The sequence below is a fragment of the Sapajus apella genome, unplaced genomic scaffold, assembly GCF_009761245.1.
Source record: "Sapajus apella isolate SASKATOON/1434 unplaced genomic scaffold, GSC_monkey_1.0 scaffold67, whole genome shotgun sequence".
In the NCBI taxonomy this organism is placed as follows: domain Eukaryota; kingdom Metazoa; phylum Chordata; class Mammalia; order Primates; family Cebidae; genus Sapajus; species Sapajus apella.
This window is the reverse complement of record NW_022437007.1, coordinates 869,021-895,693: the sequence shown is the minus strand read 5'-3', so window position 1 is coordinate 895,693 and position 26,673 is coordinate 869,021. Positions and strand designations below refer to the sequence as shown.

Sequence of the window (26,673 nt, the reverse complement as noted above, 5' to 3'; positions counted from 1 at the left end):
ACAGAAAATTAGTAAAACCAGAAGCTGAGTCTTTGAAAAGATAAATAAATCAAAAGAAAAAGAAAAATACTTTATGTTACCAATAACAAAGACAAAAGAGAAAATATTACTATATATTTAACAAATACAGGGATAATTTTAAAATATTATGATGAATTTTATATCATTAAAATTGAAAAATTAGGTAAAATGTTTAAATTCCGTCAAAACGTATAAGAAAACTGAAACATGATGAAAAGAAAGTGTGAGTAGTCCTGTTTTTAGTAATTTAATACTTTCCTTAGTAATTGAAATTACTAAAATACTTTTAGTAACTTAAAACTTTCCAACAGATAGGACAACAGACTACTTCTAGTTTTAAAATAGCAGTGTAGAAGAAAGCTAGTTTCACTCCCCCTGCCAAAACAAAAACAAATATACAGCACCAAGGTTTTCACCAGCAGCAAACCAGAACTCAAATATAAGAATAAAACAGATCCCAGGGCCACAGAGAAATGAACAAACTCTGAGCAGATGGTGGGATAACTGGACTTCCACATTTACAATGCCCCTCCCTGCAACTCTGCTTGGCAACAAGTGTATGAAAATCTTCCCCCAACTTATGGCTTCTATACTAGAGAAAATGAGATTGAGATGGTTAATTAGCTCCTGTAGCACCTTGGTGCCCTTGCAGGAGACCTGTCCCTGCTTTAACCCATGGGAAAATTCATAACTGTCTGAAAGGAAAAATATTCCTGAGGACAGGTAGAGAAAAATAGAGGAAGTGGGACTATAATCCCCAGGCCTGGAAACAATCATCTGTAACTTAGCCAAAGAAGATAATAAACAAGAGTGGCTATTTAGCAGCACCACAATGCAGGAGTTACATTTCACAGGGCCATTGGACATAAACACCTAGCGAGCCTTACCATACTGCTGGTATAATCCATTTGAGACCTTTCCCATTTGAAACAGGCAGCAGTCCTATCTAAGGAATCACCTAGAGCCAAAAAGGAGACAATGACCAAGCAATAAAGATTTCCCAAGCAAATATAGCCAATGAAAGCCAAAACAAGCTAATAATAGAAAACTAGAATAAATTACTAATAATTCAAAGGAAAGACATAGATGCACACCCACAAGAAACAACAAAAAAACACAGAACAATGACCTCCACAATAGGATAAGCAAAAATCCAGTGACTGACCCTAATGAGGCAATAAGTTGTAAGCTCTTTGAAAAAGAATTCAATATAGTAGATTTAAGAAAACTCAGTGATCTCCAAAGATAACACAGTAAAGCAATTCATAAATTTATCAGAGGAATTTGACAAAAATTGAAATAATAATTTTAAAAATCCAACAGAAATCTTGGAACTAAAATAGACATTTGCTGCACTGAAGAATTCATTAGAGGCTCTCAACAGCAGAGTGGACAAGGAGAGAAAATGATTAATGAGTTCGAAGACTGGCTATGTGAAATTACACAGAGGAGAAAAATTAAAAAAAAAATGAAAAAGAATGAAGATGGCCTACAAGATATAGAAAATTACCTCAAAATAATAAATTTAATTGGTGTTCAAGAGGGAGCTGAACATGTGCAAAATGTACAAAGTTTATTCAAAGAAATAATAAGAGAAAACTATCCAAATATTGAGAAAGATGTAAATATACAGATACAGAAAGGCCTAAGAACCCCAAGCATATTCAATTCAAAAAGACTACCACAAAGTATATAACAATAAAACTCTTAAATTTGGACAAAGAGAGGGTTCTAAAAGCAGTAAGAGAAAAGAAGTGAATCAAATTAAATGAGCTCCAATTTGTCTGGCAACAAACCTCTCAAGAAAAACCATACAGGTCAAGAAGGAGTGGAACATTTTCACAGTAGACAAAGAAAAAGAAACACTTTTCAAGAATACTATGTATTCAGCAAAATTATTATTCAAATAGAAATGAGAGATACAATCTTTCACAAACAAAGAAAAGCTGAGATAATTCTCCACCACTATTCCCATCTTACAATAAATAATAGAGGGAGCTCTTAAATCTGAAAAAAAATAAATAAACATGAACATGCAAAAATAAAAGTTTTCAAGGTATAAAATCTACAGGTAGGCTGGGTGCAGTGGCCCATGCCTATAATCCCAGCAATTTGGGAAGCCATAGCAGGTGAATCATGAGGTCAGGAGTTTGAGACCAGACTGAACAACATTGAGAAAACCAATCTCTACTAAAAATACAAAAACTAGCCAGGTGTGGTGGTGCGTACCTGTAATCCCAACTACCCAGGAGGCTGAGGCAGGAGAATGGCTTGAACCCAGGAGGCAGAGGTTGCAGTGAGTTCCAAGATCCCACCACTGCACTCCAGCCTGGGTGACAGAGTGAGACTCTGTCTCAAAACAAAAACATAAAACAAACAAACAAACAAACAAAAAAAAAACCCACAGGTAAAATTAAGCACTCAGACAATCCCACAATATACTGTTAATGTAATTACGGTGTGAAATCCACTCAGAATTCTAGGACGAAGCACATAAGCAAATATATAAAAAACAATAATAGCTATAGAAACAAGTAAAGAGATAGGTAATATAAAAACATGTAAGTTGAGACAAATAAAAGTCAAAATGTGGAGGAGATAAGGTTAACATGTAGAATTTTTGGTGTTTTTTTTGCCCTGGTTTCTACTTGTGATGTGAATAAGTTGTCATCTATTTAAAATAACTTGTTACATCTATATAATTATTTTTGTAAACCTTTTGGTAACCGCAGCACAAAAACTTATAATAGATTCACTAAAAATAAAGCAACAAAGTAACTCTACTGTAAGAAAAAAAAATTGCTTATTCACAAAGGAAGACAGTAAGAAGGAAGAAAAGTAGAGTCTCAAAACAGCCAGAAAACAGGCAACAAACTGGCAGGAGTAAGTCCTCACTTATCAAAAATAATTCTGAATGTAAACAGTCTCAATTCTCCTATTAAAAGGCATACAGTGGCTGAGTGGATTTTAAAAACCAGGACCCAGTGACATGCTTTATTCAAGAAACACATTTTACCTATAAAGACACATATAGGCTGAAAGTCAAGGAGTGATAAAAGATATTCCATGCAACTGGAAACCAATAAAGAGCAGAATTATTTATAGTAGTAGCAGATAAAACAGACTACAAATCTAAGTTTATAAAAAGAGAAGAATAAGGTCATTACATAATCATAATCAAAAAAACAATATAACAATCATAAACAGGTGTGCACTCAATACAGAAGGTCAAAGTATATAAATATGAACAGATATAAAGGGAGAAATAGAATGCAAAACAATAATAGTAGGTAACTTTAACACCACATTCTCATAGTGGACAAGTCATTGAGACAGAAAATAAAAAGAGAAACAGTAGGATAAAAATACATACGAGATCAAATAGACCTAACTGGCATTTACAGAACATTTCACCCAACTGCTGCAGAATATTATTTTCATCATTACATGAATCAATTTCCAGAATATACCATGTCTTGGGTCAAAATACAAAGTCTAAACAAATATAAAAAAGTAGAAATCATATCAAGTATCTTTTCTGACTACAATGGAATAAAACTAGAAATCAATAACAAGAAGAACTCAGAAAATAGACAAACTCCTAAAAATTTAGCAACATACTTCCATAAGATGGCCGAATAGGAACAGCTCTGGATTGCAGTTCTCAGCGAAAATGCAGAGGGTGAGTGATCACCGCATTTCCAAATGAATTTTTACTGCCAACAGACCAGGAGATTCTGGGGCGGAAAAGCACCAGGAGTCTCCAGTGCAGCCATTTCAGCTGGCGCAGTGGATCTCCACACAAAAATTCACACAAATCTGGGCACCATTTCAACTGGCAACTGGAATGCCTGGGAGACAGAGTTGCCCATTCAGCTGAAGAAAACGGGACTGAAACAGGGAGCCAGGTGGTCTGGCTTGGCTGGTCCCACCCCTACAAAGACCAGCAATCTGAAACTCTCTGGATTGAGAGTTTCACTGCAAACACAGCTGGACCTGGGATGGTCCAGCTCTGTAGGGGAAGGGCATCTGCCATTACCAAGGCAGTCCACCATTACAAAGTAACAGTCTGCCATTACTGAGGCAGACTGCCATTACCAAGGCAGTTCTAACTATAACCCTATAAACAAAGCTGCAAGGAAGTTCACACAGCAGCTGGGCAGAGCCCACGGCAGCTCAACAACACCTCTGCTGGCAGGCTGTGACTAGGCTACCTCCTCGCTGAGCAGGTTATCTCTGAAAAAACGCAGCAGAATGACAGGAACATATAAATAAAGCCCTATCTTCCCAGGACAGGGCACCTGGGAATAAAAGGTGGTTATGAGTTCTGCTGCAGCAGAATTAAACATACCTGCCCAGCAGCTCTGAAGAGAAAAACAGAGCTCACAGCTCAGCACTTCAACTCCTATAAGGGACAGACTGTCTCCTCAAGCATCTCCCTGACCCCCATATAACCAAAGAGACACCTCATAAAGGAGAGCTAAGGTATCCTTCTGAGATAATAATAAAAGAAGAAGAAAGTGGCAGCAACCCTTACTGTTCTACAGCCACTGCAGTTGATGGCCAGGCAAGCAGGGCCTGGAGTAGACTTCCAGCAGTCCCATAGGAGGGGGGCCTGACTGTTACAAGGAAAACTAAGAAACAGAAAGAAATAACTTCATCAGCAAAAAAAGGGCATTCACTCAGAGACCCCATCTGTAAGTCACCAATTACAAAGACTACAGGGAGATAAATCCACAAAGATCGGATGAAACCAGTACAAAAAAGGATGAAAATACCCAAAACCAGAATGCCTCTCCTCCTCCAAAGGATCACAAATCCTCACCAGCAAGGGAACAAGGTTGGATGGAGAATGAGTCTGATGCATTGACAGAAACAGGGTTCAGAAGGTGAGTAATAACAAACTTCTCTGAGCTAAAAGATCGTGTTCTAAATAAATGCAAAGAAACTAAGAACCTTGAAAAAAGTTTTGATGAAATGCTAATGAGAATAAACACCTTAGAGAGGAATTTAAATGAATTGATGGAGCTGAAAAACACAACACAAGAACTTTGTGAAGCATACTCAAGTTTCAATAGCTGAATCAACCAAGCAGAAGAAAGGATATCAGAGATTAAAGATCAACTCAATGAAATAAGATGAGAAGGCAAGGTCAGAGAAAAAAGAGTAAAAAAAAAATGAACAAAGCCTCAAAGAAATATGGAATTATGTGAAAAGACCTAATCTACGTTTGATAGGTGTACCTGAATGTGACAGAGAGAATGAATCCAAGCTGGAAAACACTCTTCAGGATATTATCCAGGAAAACTTCCCCAACCTAGCAAGTCAGGCCAACATTCAAGTCCAGGAAATATAGAGAACACCACAAAGATTTTCACCAAGAAGAGAAATCCCAAGGCACATAAAATCATCAGATTCACCAGTGTTGAAATGAAGAAAAAAAAGCTAAAGGCAGCCAGAGAGGAAGGTCAGGTTACCCACAAAGGGAAGCCCATCAGACTCACGGTGGATCTCTCTGCAGAAACCCCATAAGCTAGAAGAGAGTGGGGGCCAATATTCAACATCCTTAAAGAAAAGAACTTCCAAACTAGAATTTCATATCCAGCCAAACTAAGCTTCATAAGTGAAGGAAAAACAAAATACTTTATGAACAAGCAATTGCTCAGAGATTTAATCAACATCAGGCTTCCTTTACAAGAGCTCCTGAAAGAAGTACTAAACATAGTTAGGAACAACCAGTACCAGCCACTCCAAAAACGTACCAAATGGTAAAGAGCCTTGACACAATGAAGAAACTTCATCAACAAATGGGTAAAACAACCAGTTAGCATCAAAATGGCAGGATCAAATTCACACATAACAATATTAACCTTAAATGTAAATGGGCTAAATGCTCCAATCAAAAGACAAAGACTGTCAAATTGGATAAAAAGTCAAAACGCATCAGTGCGCTGTATCCAGGAAACCCATCTCACATGCCAGGATACACAAAGGCTCAAAATAAAGGGGTGGAGGAAGACCTACCAAGCGAATGGAGAGAGAGAGAAAACAAACAAACAAACAAACAAACAAACAAAAAACACGGGTTGTAATCCTAGTCTCTGATAAAATAGACTTTAAACCAACAAAGATCAAAAGAGACAAAGAAGGGCATTACATAATGGTAAAAGGATCAATGCAACAAGAAGAGCTAATGATCTTAAATACATGTGCACTCAAAACAGGAGCACCTGGATACATAAAGCAAGTTCTTAATGACTTACAAAGAGACTTAGACTCCCACACAATAATAGTGGGAGAAGACTTTAACACTCCACTGTCAATGTTAGACAGATCAATGAGACAGAAAATTAACAAGGATATCCAGGACTTGAACTCAGACCTGGACCAAGCAAACCTAACAGACATTTACAGAACTCTCCACCCCAAATCCACAGAATATACAATCTTCTCAGCACCATATCACATCTATTATAAAATCGACCACATAATTAGAAGTAAAACATTCCTCAGCAAATGTAGAAGAATGGAAATCATAACAAACAGTCTCTCAGACCACAGTGCAATCAAATTAGAACTCAGAATTCAGAAACTAACTCAGAACCACACAACTTCATGAAAACTGAACAATTGGCACTTGAATGTTAACTAGATAGACAATGAAATGAAGGCAGAAATAAAGATGTTCCTTGAAACCAACAATAATCAAGACACAACATACCAAAATCTCTTGACATATTTAAAACAGTGTCTAGAGAAAAATTTATAGCAATAAATTCCCACATCAGAAGCAAGGAAAGATCTAAAATCGACATCCTACTGTCAAAATTGAAAGAGCTAGAGGAGCAATATCAAAAATCTCAGACGCCAGCAGAAGACAAGAAATAACTAAGATCAGAGCAGAACTGAAGGAGATAGAGACACAAAAAACCCTTCAAAAAAATCAATAAATCCAGGAGTGTTTTTTTTTTAAAGATCAACAAAATAGACAGGCCTCTAGCCAGATTAATAGAAAAGAGAGAATAATCAAATAGATACAATAAAAAAACGATAAAGGGGATATCACCACAGATTCCACAGAAATACAAACTACCATCAGAGATTACTACAAACAACTCTATGCACATAAACCAGCAAACCTGGAAGAAATGGATAAATTCCTGGACACTTGCACCCTCTCAAGCCTAAACCAGGAAGAAGTCAAAACCCTGAATAGACCAATAACAAGGGCTGAAGTTGAGGCAGCAATTAAGAGCCTACCACCCAAAAAAAGGCCAGCTCCAGATGGGTTCACAGCCGAATTCTACCAGACATACAAAGAGGAGCCGGTACCACTCCTTCTGAAACTATTCCAAACAATCCAAAAAGAAGGAATCTTCCCCAAATCATTTTATGAGACCAACATCATCCTTATATCAAAACCCAGCAGAGACTCAACAAGAAAAGGAAACGTCAGGCCATTATCCATAACGAACATAGACTTAAAAATTTTCAATAAAATACTGGCAAACCGACAACAGCACATCAAAAAGCTATTCCATCACAATTAAGTAGGCTTCATCCTGGGGATGCAAGGCTTGTTCAACATATGCAAGTCTATAAACGTAATTCACCACATAACAAAACCAAAGCAAAAGCCACATGATTACCTCAATAGATGCAGAGAAGGCCTTTGACAAATTTCAATAGTCCTTTATGCTAAAAACTCTCAATAAACTAGGTATCAACAGAATGTATCCCAAAATAATAAAAGTTATTAATGAAAAACCCACAGCCAATATCATACTGAATGGGCAAAAACTGGAAGCATTCCCTTTGAAATCTGGCACTACACAAGGATGCCCTCTCTCATCACTCCTATTTAACATAATATTGGAATTTCTGGCCAGAGCAATGAGGCAAGAAAAAGAAATAAAATGTATTCAATTAGGAAAGGAGAAAGTCAAATTGTCTCTATTTGCAGACAACACGATTGTATATTTAGAAGACCCTATCGTCTCAGCCCAAAATCTCCTGAAACTGATAAGCAACTTCAGCAAAGTCTCAAGATACAAAATCAATCTGCAAAATTCATAAGTATTCCTATACACCAATAACAGACTTAAAGAGAGCCAAATCAAGAATGAACTGCCATTCACAATTGCTACAAAGAGAATAAAATACCTAGGAATATAACTGAGAAAGGATGTAAAGACCTCTTCAAGGAGAACTACAAACCACTGCTCAAAGAAGTAAGAGAGGAAACAAACAGACGGAGAAACATTCCATGCCCATGGTTAGGAAGAATCAATATTGTGAAAATGGCCATACTGCCCAAAGTAATTTATAGATTCAACACTATCCCCATCAAACTACCAATGACCTTCTTCACAGAACTGGAAAAAGCCACCTTAAATTTCATATGAACCAAAAGAAAATCCACATAGCCAAGTCAATTCTATGCAAAAAGATCAAAGCTGGAGGCATCACACTACCTGACTTCAAACTATACTACAAGGCTAAAGTAATCAAAACAGCATGATACTGGTACCAAAACAGAGATATAGACCAATGAAACAGAGCAGAAGTCTCAGAGGCAAACCATACATTTACAGCCATCTGATCTTTGACAAACCTGACAAAAACAAGCAATGGGGAAAGGATTCCCTGTTTAATAAATGGTGTGAGGAAAACTGGCTAGCCATGTGCAGAAAGCAGAAACTGGGCCCCTTCCTGACACCTTACCCTAAAATTAACTCCAGATGGATTAAAGACTTAAACATAAGACCTAACACCATAAAATCCCTAGAAGAAAACCTATGCAAAACCATTCAGGACATAGGCATAGGCAAGGACTTCATGACTAAAACACAAAAAGCATTGGCAACAAAAGCCAAAATATACAAATGAGATCTCATTAAGCTTCAGAGCTTCTGTACAGCAAAAGAAACAATCATTAGAGTGAACAGACAACCAACAGAATGGGAAAAAAATTTTTAATCTACCCATCTGACAAAGGGCTTGTATCCAAAATCTACAAAGAACTAAAACAGATATACAAGAAAAACAAACAAACAAACAAACCCATTCAAAAGTGGGCAAAGGATATGAACAGACACTTTCCAAAAGAAGACATATATGATGCCAACAAACGTGAAAAAATGCTCATCACTGGTCGTTAGAGAAATACAAATCAAAACTACACTGAGACACGATCTCACACCAGTTAGAATGGTGAACATTAAAAAGTCTGGAGACAACAGATGCTGGAGAGGATGTGGAGAAATAGGAACACTTTTACACTGTTGGGGGGAGTGTAAATTAGTTCAATCATTGTGGAAGACAGTGTGGCAATTCCTCAAGAACCTAGAGATAGAAATTCCATTTGACCCAGCAATCCCATTACTGGGTATATATCCAAAGGATTATAAATCATTCTATTATAAGGGCACATGCACACCTATTGCAGCACTGTTTACAATAGCAAAGACTAGGAAGCAACGCAAATGCCCATTGATGATAGATTGGACAGGGAAAATGCGGCACATATACACTATGGAATACTATGGAGTCATAAAAAACGATGAGTTCATGTCCTTTGTAGGAACACGCATGAACCTGGAAACCATCATTCTCGGCAAACTGAAACAAGAACAGAAAATCAAACACCACATGTTCTCACTCATAGGTAGGTGTTGAACAACGAGAACACACCGACACAGGGAGGGGAGCATCACAGACTGAGGTCTGTTGGGGGGATTAGGGGAGGGACAGTGCAGAGTAGGGAGTTGTGGAGGGATAACATGGGGAGAAATGCCAGATATAGTTGATGGGGATGGAGGCAGCAAACCACATTGCCATGTATGTATCTATGCAACAATGCTGCATGTTCTTCAAACGTACCCCAGAACCTAAAATGCATTAAAAACTATATATATATATATAAAGATATATTGCAGAAACAAAAAACAAAAAAAACAAAAAACATACTTCTGAAGAACCAATGAGTCAATTGAGAATAAATACATTTAAAAGTTTATTGAAATGCAAAGGAATACAAATACCAAAATATATAGGATATGGCAAAAGTAGTACAAAGAGAGAAGATTACAGCAAGAAGCACCTATATAAAAAATTTGAAAGACTTCAAATAAACAACCTAATGTTGCACTTCAAGGAACTAAAAAAAGCAAGAAAAAACAACTCAAATTTTAGAAGGAAAGAAGTAATACATACTCTTTAGAGCAGAAATGGATGAAATTGAGACCAAAAAGTACAAAAGGCAAATGAAACATAAATATGGTATTTTCAAAAGATTAAAAAAATTGACAAACCTTCAGCTAGACTAAGAATAAAGAAGACCAGAGTAAATAACTTCAAAAACGAAAAAGAATATGTAAAAACTGAGACCTTAGTAATACGAAGAATCATTAGATACTATTATGAGCAACTACACACCAATAATTTAGAAAACCTAAAATAAATAAATAAATTCTTGTACACATGCAACGTACGACGACTGAATTATGAAAAAAGAGGGAACCTCAAAAAATCAGTAAGAAATAACAAAATTGAGCCATAATAACAAGTTTCTCAGCAAATAAAAGTCCAGGACCTAATAGCTTCCCTGCTGAACTTTACCAAGCATTTAAAAAAGTAGTACAAATTCTACTCAAACTCTTTTTAAAAACTGAAGAGAAGGATATAAATCTAAGCTAATTTCGCAAGGCCAGCATTACACTGATACCAAAAGCAGATAAAGATACAATAAAGAAAGAAAACTAAGGACCAATATCATTGATTAACATAAATGCAAAAGTTCTCAACAAAATACTAGCAAACCAAAATCAACATGTAAGAAAAATCATTCACCATGATCAAGCGGGATTCATCCAGAAATGCAAAACTGGTTTAACAATATACAAATCAATAAACATAATACATCATATTAACAGAATCAAGAAAAATCAAACCATGTGATTATTGTAACAGACACAGAAAAAGCATTTGACAAAATTCAACCTCTTTAATGATAAAAAGTCTCATCACAATGGGTATAGGAATAATATACCTCAAAATAAGAAAGTTCATATACAACAAACGCATAGCTACCATAACATTGAATGCAGAAAAACTGAAAGACTTCCTTTCAAGATTTGGAACAATACAAGGATGCCTACCTTTACCACTTCTATTCAACATAATAGTGGAGGTTCTGGACAGAGCAATTAGGCAAGAGAAAAATATAATTATCATCTGAATTGGAAAGTCAAATTATCCTTGTTTGAATATATTATTTTACCTTTAGAAAAATCTAAATATTTCATCAAAAACTCTTAAAACTGAAAAACAAATTCAGTAAAATTTCAGGATACAAAATCAACAATAAAATCAGAGACATTTTTATATTGCAGTAGCAATCAATCAGGAAAAGATTTATATCCAATTTATATCACTTAGAGATAAAATAAAATACCCAGGAATAAACTTAAAGAAATAAAAGACCTATACAAGGAAAACTATAAAACATTAATGAAAGAAAGTTAAGACACAAAAATATGAAAAGATATTTCATGCTCATGATTTGGAGGAATTAATATTTTTTAAATGGCAATACTACCCAAAGCAATCTACAGATTAAATGCAATCCCTATCAGAATATCAATGTTATTATTCACAGATATAGAAAAAATAATCCTATAATTTGTATCAAGCACAAAAGACACCAAATAGCCAAAGCAATCCTGAACAAAAAGAACAAGCTTGGAAACATCATACTCTCTGCCTTCAAAATTTACTATAAAGCTGTAGTAACCACAGCATGGTACTGGCATAAAAGCAGACACATAGACCAATGGAACAGAATGGAAAATTCAGATATAAATCCACAAATTTACAGCCAACTCATTTTTAACAAAGGTGCCAAAAATATACAATGGTGAAGGATAGTCTCTTCAATAAATGATGCTAATAAAAACCTGGATAACGATATGCAGAAGAGTAAAACTAGACCCCTATTTCCATGCCTCAAATTCAAATAAAAACGAATGGAAGATTTAAATCTAAGACCTGAAACTACAAAGCTACTAGAGAAAAACTCTTTGGGAACATACTCCAGGACATTGGTGTGGGCAAACATTTTTTTGTGTAAGATCTCAAAAGCACAGGCAACAAAAGCAAAAATAGACAAATGGGTTCATATCAAACTAAAAATCTTCTGCACAGCAAAGGATACAGTCAACAAACTGAAGCGACAACCCACAGATGGTGAGAAAATATTTGCAAACCACATACCTGACAAGTTATTAATAGCCAGACTATATGGAAATCTCAAGCAACTCAATAGAAAAAAAATGTAAATCAACTAAAAACTGGGCAAAAACCTAAACACATATTTCAGCAAAGGAAACATATACATGGCCAATAGGTATCTTTAAAAATGCTCAACATCAATAACCATCAGAGAAATACAAGTTAGAATAAAAATGAGATATAAATATCATCTCATCCCGGTTAAAATGTCTTCTATCAAAGAGAAAGTTAATAACAGATGCTGGCAAGATGTAGGGAATGAAAAACACTGGTACACTGTTGGCGAGAATGTAAATTAGTACAGCTATTATGGAGATTCTTCCAAAAAAAACTAAAAATAGCACCTTCATAGAAACCAAAAAGTCATGTGAGGTATCACAGTACCTGGTTTGAACATAACATCAAGGAAAGAGGTATTGAAGAGAGTAGGTAAGAGCATCTTGCATCGCCTACACCACACCTGCCCTAATTCCAGGCTGCACAGATGGTGAGAAAATGTGTGTCCTTTGGGGATGGAGAGCAAAATGAGTGTAGAGTACTGTATTGGAACTCACTGCTGCCTTGTCACAGCAGAACATAGCACAGGGCAGAATTCTGCCAGTGCTCATGGAGGGAGTACATCTAGACCAGCACTGGGCCAGAGGGAAATTTCTTACCTCAGCAGGAGAAACCTGAGTCCTAACTGGCTCCACCACCAGCTGATGAAATTGGCCTGGGTCCCAGAATAAATTTAAGTAGCAATCAGGACACAAGGACCACAGTCCCAGGGCAAGTCCTGTTACTGCACTGGTTTTGTACGCAGGGGACTTGGGGTGCAACACCAACTGTGGTGTCCAAATGGATGCTGGTGTCACCCCTCCCACAACTCCAGGCACTGTAGCCCCAGTGCAGATTCCTTCCGCTTGACAGAAGGTGAGGACAGGGTACAGAAGACTGCATCTTACAACTTGGGTGCTACCTGACCTGAAGTAAAATGAAGCATCTGGGAGATTCCTGAAATCCCAGATTTCAAGTCTTTACTCCTGGATGGTGCTTATAGATCCACCTTCGGTCAGAAGGGATTTCACTACCTTGATAAGAAGAACGTAGATGAATTAACCAACTGCTGACTAAACTGATCTTCAGCTTTGAGTAAATAGCAGCAGCCAGGCAATTGTGGCCACAGGATTTGGGTGGGTACCAGTATTTTGCTGCCCTGTAAAAATTTGGATGTGACCTTGAATGGTGCCACCTATGGTGGACATGAGAGTGCCCACAACACCCCTTTCTCCAATTTCAGATAGCCCAGTGCCAAGAGAGACTCCTTTTGTTTGGGTGAAAGAAAGTGAGAGACTTTTCCTAGTGACCCAGTGAATTGTCTCTTATCTTACCCAAATTCACCAAGGCATTGTGTATAGGAGGCTGCAGGATTTGCAGCATTCCTGGGCTTACGGAGCCCCATACTGCTGAACCAACTGCAGTGACCATAGGCTTTGGTCACAACACTCAATCCCCTTGGAATTTGTAAAATGTCCTCTCAAGAGCACATACAAACAAGCCCAGACTGTGAAGATTAGTTTAAATATATATACGTCTTCCATGCCCAGATATCAGTGAATGTCCTGAAGCGCCAAAAACATCCAGGAAAACATGACCTCACCAAATCTACAAAATAAGACTCTAGCAACCAATATTGAAGTGGTGGAGATATATGACCTTTCAGACAGGGGATTCAAAATTGTATTGAGAAAGTTCAATAAATGTCAATATAACAAAGAGAGGGAATCCAAAATTCTATCACAGAAATTTAACAAAGTGATTGAAATAATTAAAAAATTCAAGCAGGCATTCTTGAGCTTGGAAATACAATTGAGAAACAAAAATGCAACAGAGTCTCTCAACTGCAGCTCTGATCAAGCAAGAAAAAATTAACGAGCTCAAAGACAGGTTATATCAATATATAGAGTTAGAAGAGAGAAAAGAAAAAAGGATAAAGGAGGATAAAAAATGCCAAAAAAAAAAGTCTAGAAAATGGCCTCAAAAGGACAAATATAGGAGTTATTGCCCTTAAGGAGGATGGAAAGGGAGATAAAGTTTATTTAAAGAAATAATAAGAGAAAACTTCTTAAAACTTGAGAAATATATGAATATCCAAGTATAAGAAGATAAAAAAAATCCAAGAAATGGAACCCAAATAATACTAAACTCTCAAAGGTCAAGGAAACAGAAAGGATCGTAAAAGAAGCAAGAAAAAAAAGAAGCAAATAACATATAAAGGAGTTCTGGTGTGTCTGACAGAAGAAACTGTACAGGTCATGAGGAAGTAAGATGACAGTCAAAGTGCCAAAGGAAAAAATAATCTTTCAACCTAGATTATATTAATCTAAGTTAGCCTTCAAACATGAGCTAGAAATAAAGATTTCCCTAGACAAGCAAAACTTGAGGAATTTGTCAATGCCAGACCTGCCTTAAAAGACATGCTAAAGGGAGTTATTGAATTTAACGAAAAAAAATGTTAATGAAAAACAAGAAATCATCTAAAGGCATGGAAATCGTGGGTACGCAGACAAATACAGAATAACATTGCCATTGTGGTATGTAAATCACTCATATCTTTAGTAGGATTATCAAAATAAAGCTATCAAAAATAGTTTCCAAAATACAACTATTTAAGAAACAAACAATCTAAAAATACGTAGGCCAGGAGTGGTGTCTCATGCCTATAATCTCAGCACTTTGGGAGGCTGTGGTGGGCAAATCATCTGAGATTAGCAGTTCAAGACTAGCCTGGCCAACATGACAGGATTCTGTCTCTACTAAAAATATATAAATTAGCTGGGTGTGGTGATGGGCTCCTGTAATCCCAGTTACTCAGGAGGCTGAGGCAGGAGAATCACCGAAACTTGGGAGGCAAAGGTTGTGAAGAGCGGAAATTGCATCACTGCACTCCAGCCTGGGCGACAGAGTGTAAAGAGAGAAATGTAAAGAGACAAAACAGAAAGTCAAACAATGAGGACAGGGTGGAATAAAAAGTATAGAGGTTTTTAGTTTTCTCTCTTTTTTTTTGTTTGCTTTTTTTCCTTTCTTTGTAATCAGAGTTAAAGTATCATCAGTTCAAACTAATTTGTATAAAATGTTATTTGCAACTATTTGGCAACCACAAAACAAAACCTTATAATAGATACATAAAAATAAAAAGTAAGAAATAACAACACACTACAGGAGAAAAACACTTTTACATAAGACAGAATAAGCGGAAGGAAGAGAGGAACACAAAACCAAAAACTTCTATACTTTTTATTCCACCCTGTCCAAACAACCACAAAACAAATAACACAATGGCAGTAGTAAGTCTTTACACATCAGTAATAACAATGATTGTAAATCGACTACATTATTCAAAAGACATAGAGTGGTGGAATCAATTAAAAAATAAGACCCAAATATATGATGCTTACAAAAAACCCACTTCACCTATAAAGACACACATATAGATTGAAATTAAAAGAATGGAAAAATACATTCCATGGAAATGGAAACCAAAAAGAGCAGGAGTAGCTATAATTATATCGGGTAAAATAGATTTCAAGAAAAAAAAAACTGAAAAAAAAAGGTCATTATATAATGATAAAGGGATCAATACAGCAAGGTAATATAACAATTATAAATATATTTGTGTCCAATGCTAGAGCACTCATATTATTAGAGCTAAAGAGAGAGATAGATCCCAATATCATAATGGCTTGAGACTTCAACATCCACTTTCAGCAGTGGATAGATCATCTTGATAGAAAATCAACAAAGAGACATCAGACTTAATCTTAACTACAGACCAAATGGACCCAATAGACATGATCTGACTTCAAATTATACTACAAATCTATAGTAAACCAAACAATATGGTACTAGAATAAAAACGGATGCCTCAACCAATGGAATAGAAGAGATAATACAGATATAAATCTATCCATTTATAGTTATCTCAGTTTTGACAAAGGTGCCAAGGACATATGATGGGTAAAGCCGAGTTTCTCCAATAAATAGTGCTAGAAAGACTGGATATCCACATGTAGAAAATTGTACTAGACCCTACATCTCTCTCCATGTATAAAAATTAAGTAAAAATTGATTAAAGACTTACATCCAAAAATTGTAACCATAAAGCTATCAAAAGAAAACATTGAGGTAACACTCCAGGTCATTGATGTGGGCAAACATGTTTAGGAAGACCTCAAAAACACAGCCAATCAAATCAAAGCTAGACAAATGAGATCACATCAAGCTAAAAAAAGTTTCTGCACAGCAAAGTAAACAATTAACAATCTGAAAAGACAGTCTACAGAATGTGAGAAAGTGTTTGCGAATTTCCAATCTAACAAGAGATTAATATCCAGAATATATAATGACTTCAAACAACAGCAAAACAAACAAAACAAATAATCTTATTTAAAAATGAGCAAAATACCTGAATACTTCTGAAAAAGGACAAACAAATGGCTAATAGTATATGAAAAAAATGCCCAGCATCATTAATTATCAGAGAAATGCTGATTAAAGCTAAAATGAAATATTATTTCATCCCAGTTAAAATGGTTTATATCCTAAAGGCTAACAAAAACAAATGCTGGTATGGATGTGGAGAAAGGGGAGGCTTTGTACACTGTTGGTAAGAATGTAAGTTACCAATATGTAATATACAGTAACTATGGAAACTATAAAGATTCCCCCCACAAACTAATAACAAAACTACCATATGATCCAGCAATCCCACTGCTGGGTAAATGTTCATAAGAAAGGCATTCAATATATCAAAAGCACATTTGAACTCTCATGTATTATACCGGTATCCACAATAGCTAAGATATGGAATCAACCTCACTCTCCATTGATAGATGAATGGACAAAGAAAATATTATACAAATTGTATTAGCCTGTTTTCAGACTGCTATAAAGAACTTCCCTGAGGCTGGGTAACTTATGAAGGAAAGAGGTTTAATTGACTCACAGTTCCACATGGTTGTGGAGGCCTCAGGAAACTTACAACCATGGCAGAAAGGGAGGCAGGCACATCTTACATGGCAGCAGGTGAGGTGTGTATGAAGGAAGTTCTCACAAGATCTGATGCTTTTATAAGTAGGAAACCCTTTTATAAGGGGGAAAGCCTTCCCCCTTATAAAAGCATCAGATCTTGTGAGAACTCATTCACTATCACAAGAACAGCAGTGGGGAAGCTGCCCCCATGACTGATCCAATCATCTCCCACTAGGTCTCTCCCTCAACATCTGGGGATTACAATTCAAGATGAGATTTGAATGGGGACACAAAACATAACTATATCACATATACACAATAGAACATTATTAAGCGATTTAAAAATGGAAATAATATGAATGGAACTGGAGGACATTTTAAGTGAAATAAGCCAGGCAGAGAAAGATAAATATCATGTGTGTTCACTAATATGTAGAAGCTAAAGAAAAATAACTCACAGAGATAGGGAGTATAATGATGGTAACTAGAGTCTGGGAAGGATGCTATGGAGGGGAGAATAAAGAAAGGATGTTTAATGAGTACAAAAATACAGTTATATTTTATATATATTACAGATAGAATAAGATCTAATGCTCAGTAGCACAATAGGAAAACTAGCTAACAATAATTTATTGTACATTTCAAAATAACTAAAAGAGTAGAATTGGAATATTTCAAACAAAAAGAAATGATAAATAATTGCAATACCCCATTTACCCTGATTTGATCATTATACATGGTATGCTTGTATCAAAACATCACATGTACCCTATAACATGTACGATAATTATGTATCCATAATTTAAATTTAAAAATTGAAAAAAACCCTCATGAACCCAAAATCCAAAATATTTCACCTAATTTTAATAAGGCGTCTCTAGCAATACTTTAAAATAATAATACATCATGATAAATGAGGTTTATTCCAAGTAAGCCAAATTGATTTAGCAATTTAAAAAATTCATGTATTGCTTTATAGTAAGGACCAAAAGAAAGGATTAAAGATAGGGAGGGTACTCTCTCAACATGATACAGGACATTTACGAAAAACTTATATCTAACATCACACTTAATGATTAACAGAGTGCTTTCCCTACATCAGGGATATTCAGTCACATTATTTCTAGTTAATATTGAATTAGGGTTCTAGCCAATTCAATAATGCGAGAAAAGGAAGTAAAAGCCATACCAAATGTTAAAAATAATAAAAAAAAGCCTGCACAAAACAAAATTACTTTTATTCTAAAAACATAATCAGTTCTATAGAAAAGCCTAATGAATCTCACAGAAAGCAATTACAACGAATTACGACAAATTACACAATTGAAAGCCAATATACAAAATGTCAATTGTATTCATACATTCTGACCACAAATAATAAATTATAATTTTCAAAAACACCACATACAATAGCATCTAAACCAAGAATACTTAAGATAAATTAAAATATATGTAAGACCTAGCCACTGAAAACTACAAAACATTGCTGAAAGAAAATAAATATATTATCGTATGTTTGAGTATCAATATAATTAGGTGAATTCTTCCTAAATATATTCATGGTTTCAATGCAATAACAAGCAAAGTTTCAGTAGCTTTTATAATTACACTTTAATCATAAAATTTATATGGAAATGCAAAGAACCTAAATTAACAAGAAAAAAAAAAGAGTTGAAAAAGATCAAAGCTGAGGAACATGCATTATCGGGTTTCAAGATTTAATAAAAGGCCACAAGAATTAAAACTTTGTGGTGCTGATATATGAATGGACAAATGAATCAACAGAAATAAATAGAAAGTTTCTGAAAAATCAGTCAACTGATTTTTCTACAAATGTGTCAGGATAACTCATCAAAAAATAATTATATATTTTTAAACAAATGGTCCTGTAATAACTGTGTATGGATTTGGAAATAAATAAAAATCGAACTTTACTTCACACTATATACAAAATTTCACATTAGAACAAAGATCAAAATATAGAATTCAAGGCTATATAACTTCTAAAAGAAAACACAGGATAAATCCTTTTGGCTAAGTAAGTTTTTTTTTTTCTTTTGCTAAAAGAAATTCAGATCATAGCTAAAAATTGATAAATTTTATTCAAATAACAACCATGTCTTTGACACTGTTAAAATACTGAAAAAGAAAGTTATGCAAATAAATAAAAAGGCAAGTAATGACATGGTAAGACATAGTTAACATGTATAAATATCTATATATTTATACCTTAACCTCTGTTTGTCTTTTCAGACATAGTTATATATAACAAACATAGAAAACAGCTGTTATGACTCAATAAGAGGAAGACAATCTAATATAAAATTGGCAAATTATTTTAGTGCATGTTTCATCAAAGATATATCACTGATAAATAACCATATCAAAAATGCCCAATATAATAAATAACCTGGGAAATGCAAATTAAACCACAATTAGATGCCACTACATACTCATTAATAAAACATCTTGAAAAAAAAGTTATTTTTATGCTTGTGTTTATTACATTTACATACTATTGTATAATTGAAATAACTTCCTAATAACCTAAAACTTTCTGCCTTTTACAGTTACTTTTACTTATCAAAATAATGCACTGAACTCATCACAGAATGTGACATGGTAGTTTTCAAGTCAATAATTTTCATATGAAAGGACGAAGTGTTATCGATGGCACTTAGGTTATTTTGCAATAACCATTTACTAAGTTACTTCCTCGAAGTTTTACCTTTAAAATCTGTAATCCACAAGAGAGGTTACTATATTGGTCCTTCATAAATTGCCTATGATTTTTTGAAAGTATTTATGTTTATTATTTCCTGCTGATCTCTCTTCTATTCTGGTTGGCTCTGTATCCTGAGTCTGATCACCACAAACTATATCTTGGTCTTCTGCCTTTAGCTGGGTTTGGAAAAAGGGGGGCACCAGAAAAGGAACAAAGAGTGCAAGGTGAGTGAGGTTAGGGTATTTGTCTTCCAATTCTCCCTGTTTATTACATTTCCAACAGTATTTGCTTTCCTCTTCAGCTATAACACCTGTTGAGTGGGTCTTCAATTGCTCTAGATCTCTCCAGGTGCACTGCATTTTCTCTGCGGTTCCCCGCAGGATTTCCACCACTATAATTATTCGCTAAGTGCCTCACTATCCCTTTTTGGTTCACTTAACTTCTTTAAACTATTTTTAGTAAAACCATTTTGAGTATGCCATCTGTTTTCTGCCACAGCCCTAAATGATACAATAACTGGTATCATGAGTGAGATTCTGGGATTCTGGGATTGATTTGCTCTCTTATCTGTGAGCAGATGGATAACCGCATTGTTGAGGGAAATAGAACACTGCAATCTGTGACAAAGTAGCATCACCATTTTTAATTTCTCACTAGAATGACGTGAAATGAATTAGTAATTGAGCACAAGGCATTGGGCAATCAATTGTCTTTGGCGCTTAGTGGATATGGCGAAAATGGTGATTGCAAAGTTTACAAAATGAGGCAAAACTGCTTCTGCCAATTCTGGAGAGTTTACACAAAGATAAATATATACTTAAAACATTGAACGCCCAATTCACGTCACAGGTGGAGATCCAGAATAGCTTAACAGCAGTCTTAAAACAGTCTCTTATATGGGATAGTATAGGGCAGACATGGCTTAATTGTAAGGATGTAGAGTTGCTATGTCAGTGAAATGTGCAACTTGCCAAATTGTTTATACTAAGATAAGTTGTTGGGAAAGGGTGGAACCATGAGATTAGGGCAAAAACAAGCAAAACTGAAATTTTTAAATCAAAAGTCTTCCCATATTGTTTTGCCCATGAAAGCAGCTAATGTCCTTTATCTCAGGGAACCAATTTTCCTTGCAAAGAACTGTTTTAGTGACTTCACTTTGTGTGCAGTTGCCTCAAAAATAGTATGCTGATTCCTCCAGATTTAAGTTCACCATCTTTTATTGCCTCCAGTTCCTTCGTAAAGGTTAACTAGAGAGAAAAGTACAAAGTCCCTTTCTAAATAAATAAATAAATTATATATACTGCGGTATTTGTAGGACTTTTGTCAATTTCATTTGTCAAGAGCTGGCAGGGGAGTTCTGGGAAATGATCTAGTGATGCTAAACCAAGAAAGAGAAATTATGACTTGAACTATGCCTAAGCTTAATATAGGAATGTTGAGCAAGGATTTTGAATAAAATATGAGATTAAACATTTATTTGTGGTAGAGTTATACCTGAATCAAGTTACCATTGGAGTTTCACACTCCTTAGTCTAGTTCTAGACCTACATCAGTTTACAGACCTGGAGCACATTAACTGAGAAGTCTGCTTGCTTTGAAAAATTGTAACATGGCAACAAGTTACAGAATATATCCTCCCCACGCCTTCTCCCGTGGGAGTTTTGACCACTTTTTAGTGTGAATAAGCTCTGGAAAAGAGTGAAATATATTATCTGTGAAATACATTACCTGTTCTGTACAATATATGATCCAGGTAGGGCTGGATGCTATGGGTCATGCCTCTAATCCCAGCACTTTGAGAGGCAGGGCAGGTGGACTGCTAGAGACCAGGAGTGTGAGACCAGCCTAAGCAACATAGAGAAATCCCATCTCTACAAAAAATATAAAACTCAGCCACACATGGTGGCACACACCTGTAGTCCCAGATACTAGGGAGGCTGATGTGGGAGGATCACGTGAGCCCAGGAGGTTAAGGCTACAGTGAACTGTGATTGTGCCACTGCACTCCAGACTGGGTGATAAAGACCATAATGACTATGGTTATGACTTTGCATTTTGTCTATGTAGAAAGTGCTCATTTGTTGTTGTTATTATTGTTTTGTTTTAATTAATGAAAGGACAAAAAAGAAGCTGAGCATAAAGAGTAAAATCTGAGGGATATTCCCTCCAATCCATCTCTGTCCCATATATTTTTTCCTGTAGTAAACCCAGAAAGGCTGACTTCTATGGTCCATATCACCCACGCCAGTTGGGAAGCAAGAGCCAGGTACGTTGAGGCAGGTTGTTAAAGGCAGATAATTTATTTCTTGGGCAAACTCCTGCCCAATTGTGGTCTAGCCAGTGGCTACTTTCTTCATCAAATGAAGCTTCTCTTAGGCAGCAGGATCTGCCTACAATCTCTTCCAGGATTTTAGCTCTTACTGGGTCATGGTAATATCATTTAATTCTCTTGCTCCATCAACTCTGTGGATAAAATAGTATCCTGCTGATACTAGTCTCAGAGTATTTCACCATCCTATTTGTATTTACTTAACCCCTGTAAATATTTATTTATATTTGTTTTTCCTTAAGCTTATTAAATTAAGCCTTCGTGAATTAAAAGTGTTAATTTCTATCAAGTCCAACTTTTGTTTTCTGAGCTTTGCTTCTTGTATTATATCCCAAAACTCTTTGCCTAATGAAAAGATAAAATATTTTCTTCTATAGTTTCTTAAAGAAGTTTTATCATTTTACATTTTATATTTAAAAATATGGTCAATTTTTAGCTAGTTTTATATAAGGTGCCAAGTATACATCCAGGTTAATTTTATTGTCTGTGGAAATTCAAATGTTCCAGCAACATAAAAAACTATCTTTTATATGGCATTTTGGTAGAAAAAAAGCCTTCCACCAATTCCAATTATTCCCTTCTATTCACTGTACAATTTTTTTCATATATTTTACTTTTATATATGCTAAGTAAGCACAATATATTTTTATTTTTTCTTTAGTTAAACCCTGTTGATTGTGCAATGTCTCTTGCCAAGAGCTAATGATACATTGTCCCAAGACCTCCTCTTCTTAACTGTACTGTCCGATACATAAGCTACTAACCGTGTGTGACTAATTAAATTGAAATTCACTTTCAACTGAAGACAAGAGGATGACTGGATGGATGACCAGAGCCAGGAAACACTGCTTCCAGTGTTTCCAGACCAAAATATTGAGTAAACCAACATACTTTGGCAGATCTTTGGATAAAGAACACCGACAATCTAGGGAGAGCTGACGCATAAACCAAGGCTGAAGAGAGAGAAAGCTGAAAACTATTTGTGGGGTACACAATTGCTAGGGCTACCTGAACGGCTCCTTTGAAAGAGGTGAGTTAAGGGAAAAGATGGACAACCCATTCTTGCCACAGACCTCAGGGATCCTAACTAAAGGTGACCCTGTATCTGCCGTGGACATTTGAACCGGCAAATAGATCTTCTCAGAGAGTGGGCAGAGACAGGGATTCAGCCAACATGAAGCCCAGGAGTTTTGTGTATGGAGCAGCTGCAGCAGAGTGCAGCCAAAGCCCCCAATCCCCCTCGGATCCCCATCTCCATCCAAGTATCTCTAGTCCCAGCTGATACCTGGTTCAGGAGAGAGTGAGGCTGACTTCTCTGCAGGACTGGGGCACATCTGTTGCACAGGCCATCCTGCCCACCAGCCCCTCGCAGGGTCTCTGCCTGGCCACCCCACAGAAAGGGGTGTACATACAGCACAGCCTCCACTGCCTACTCTGGGTGATCCACCCAAGTACTCTTCTGGAATCCTGGGAGCACTTTCCTGGCAGTTAGAGCATGATTCACAGGGTCCAGGAGACAGAGGTGTGGCCTTTTTTCGGCACCCCAGGGCTACAACATGCGGCTCAGGAATATTGAGCCAAGATCTGTGGCCAACATTTGAGTTGGGAAGAAGACCCTGCTCTCAGAGCACAGGGAGGGGTGAGACACATGGGTTCACTGGCCAGCATGGGAGCAGGGCATGCCTTCCAGTGCAGGGCCAGTCACGAAAAGGTGTGTTCTGTCTCCTATCTGAGACCTCTATCCTGGAGAGCCAAGCAATTTGGAATACCTAACAAAAGAAATATGTGTGGCATTAGTGATTGAAGGGGGCTCCCCCAAGGCCCAGAAGTAGACCAGGTAAGGGTGTCATCTCACTTCCCTGCACACTACAGAGCATTGCTTGCAATACAAGGAAATACAAAAGAACCTGTAAAGGAAGTAAGACCCCATCTGCCAGCCATTACTCTAAAGCACCATCTACTGGATCATAGCCAAAACTACAATGCTAAAAATATTCTGCCAATACAGACCCATGTGACACAAAAGGTAAGAATACAGTAACATAATAATAATAATAATAATAATAAAATAAAATCCTAGACAGAGGGCTGGCCCTCTGAAAATACTTAATATAAAAACAATTGGCTATTGTCAACTTACAGCACAGTTAAAGAAACACCAGTCCTCCCAGATGAGAAAGAATCAGCTTAAGATCTCTGGCAATTCAAAAAGCCAGTATCCCCTTACCTTCAAATGAGCCCACTACCTTCCCAGCAATAGTTCCTAACCAGACTGAAATGACGGACATGAAATTCAAAAGCTGGATGACAAGGAAGCTCATTGAGATCCAAGAGAAAGAGGAAACCCAATGTAAAAAATTCAAGTAATCCAGTAGGACAGTCCAAAAGCTGAAAAATAAACTAGCCATTTTAAGAAACAACAAAACTAAACTCTATAACTGAAAATTTCACTACACGAATATCTCAATACAATTGGAAGGACTAGTAGCAGAATAAACCAAGGTGAGGAAAGAATTTCATAGCTTAAAAATCACTTATTTGAGTCAAGTTAGACAAAAAATAAAGAAAAACTAATTTTTGGAAATGCAAATAACTTCTGAGAAATATGCAATTATGTGAAGAGACTAAACCTATGACTCACTGGTATTCTGAAGAGGGAAAGAGAGAGAATAAGCAACTTGGAAAATATTTTTGAGGACATAGTCCATGAAAAATGTCCTGCTTTCACTAAAAAGCTTGACATACAAATCCAAGAAATATAAAGGACCCCTGCTAGATACCATACAAGTTGACCACACCTCAAGTACAGTATCAGATTCTCCAAGGTCAATGTGAAAGAAAAAAATCTTAAGGACAGCTAGAGAGAAGAGTCAGGTCATATACCAAGGGAATCCACATCATTCTAATAGCAGATCTCTCAACAGAAAGCTTACAAGACAGAAGATATTGGTGGCCTATTTTCAGCATCCTTAATGAACAAAAATTATAGCCAAGTATTTAATATCCTGCCAAACTAAGTTTCATAAGTGAAGGAGAAATAAAATTCTTCTCAGACAAGCAAACACTAAAGGTATTCATTATAACTAGACAAGATTTACAAGAGGTCCTTAAGAGAGAGGTAAACACAGGCATGAAAGAATAACACCTGCTAACATAAAACACACTTAAGTACATAGCCCAGAGAGAGACATTACAAAGCAACTACATAATCAAGTCTACAAAACAACCAGCTAATGGCAAGATGACAGGATTAAAATCTCTAGTGTAGATCCTAACACTGAATGTAACAGTTTAAACAACTCACTTAAAAGACAGAGCCACATAGTGGATAAAAAGGCAAGACCCACCCATCTGGTGTCTTCAACAGACCCATATCACATATAGTGATAAACGCATGCTCAAAGTAAAGGAATATAGAAATAACTCCCATGCAAATGAAAAACAAAAGACAGCAGGAGTCACTATTCTTATATTAGAGAGAACACACTTGAAATCAACAACAATTAAGTAGAACAAAAAAAGGCATTACATGATAAAGGCTACAATTCAACAAGAAGACTTAACTATTCTCAATATATACGCACCCAACATTGGAGCACGCAGATTAAAAACAAAACAAAACAAACAAAAAGACAAGCTCTTCTTGACCTATAAAAAGACCTAGCCACACAATAATAGTAAGAAATTTCAAGACTCCACTGATAGCATTCACAGATCAAGCCAGAAAACTAACAAAAATAATTCTAGACTTACATGTGACACTCAATTAATTGAACCTAATAGACATCTACAGAATGCTCCACCAAGATCACAGAATATACATTCTTCTCATCTGCACACAGAACATATGCTTTAAGATGGACCACGCTAGGTGCGGTGGCTCATGTCTGTAATCCTAGCACATTGGGAGGCCAAGGTAGGTGGATCATCTGAGGTTGAGAGTTCGAGACCAGCCTGACCAACATGGAGAAACCCTGTCTCTACTGAAAATACAAAATTAGCCAGGTGTGGTGGTGCATGCCTGTAATCCCAGTTACTTGGGAAGCTGAGGCAGGGGAATCGCTTGAACTTGCTTCTGAATAATTTCTGAGTGAACAACAAAATTAAGGCCAAACAACATGGTAAAACCCATTTCTACTAAAAAATACAAAATTAGCTGGGCATGGTGGTGTAGTCCCAGCTACTCAGGAGGCTGAAGCATGAGAATTGCTTGAACCCGGGAGGTGGAAGTTGAAGTGAGCTGAGATGGCGCCACCGCACTCCAGCCTGGGCGACAGAGCAAGACTCCATCTCAAAA

At 36.3% G+C, this 26,673-nt stretch overlaps 1 protein-coding gene across 4 annotated transcripts in view; it reads right to left on the bottom strand.

Moving 5' to 3' along the window:
• The window catches only part of MARCHF1 (membrane associated ring-CH-type finger 1), a 917,917-nt gene that overhangs the window by 507,005 nt on the left and 384,239 nt on the right, over positions 1-26,673 (bottom strand). The window contains exon 1 of one of the 4 annotated variants that reach the window (XM_032248643.1): positions 413-424. The exons of the other annotated variants lie outside the window; for them this stretch is intronic. The gene's annotated coding sequence lies outside the window, so the exon portion shown is untranslated. Of the gene's footprint in view, positions 1-412; positions 425-26,673 lie in introns of those variants that run through there. 4 annotated transcript variants of the gene reach the window in all.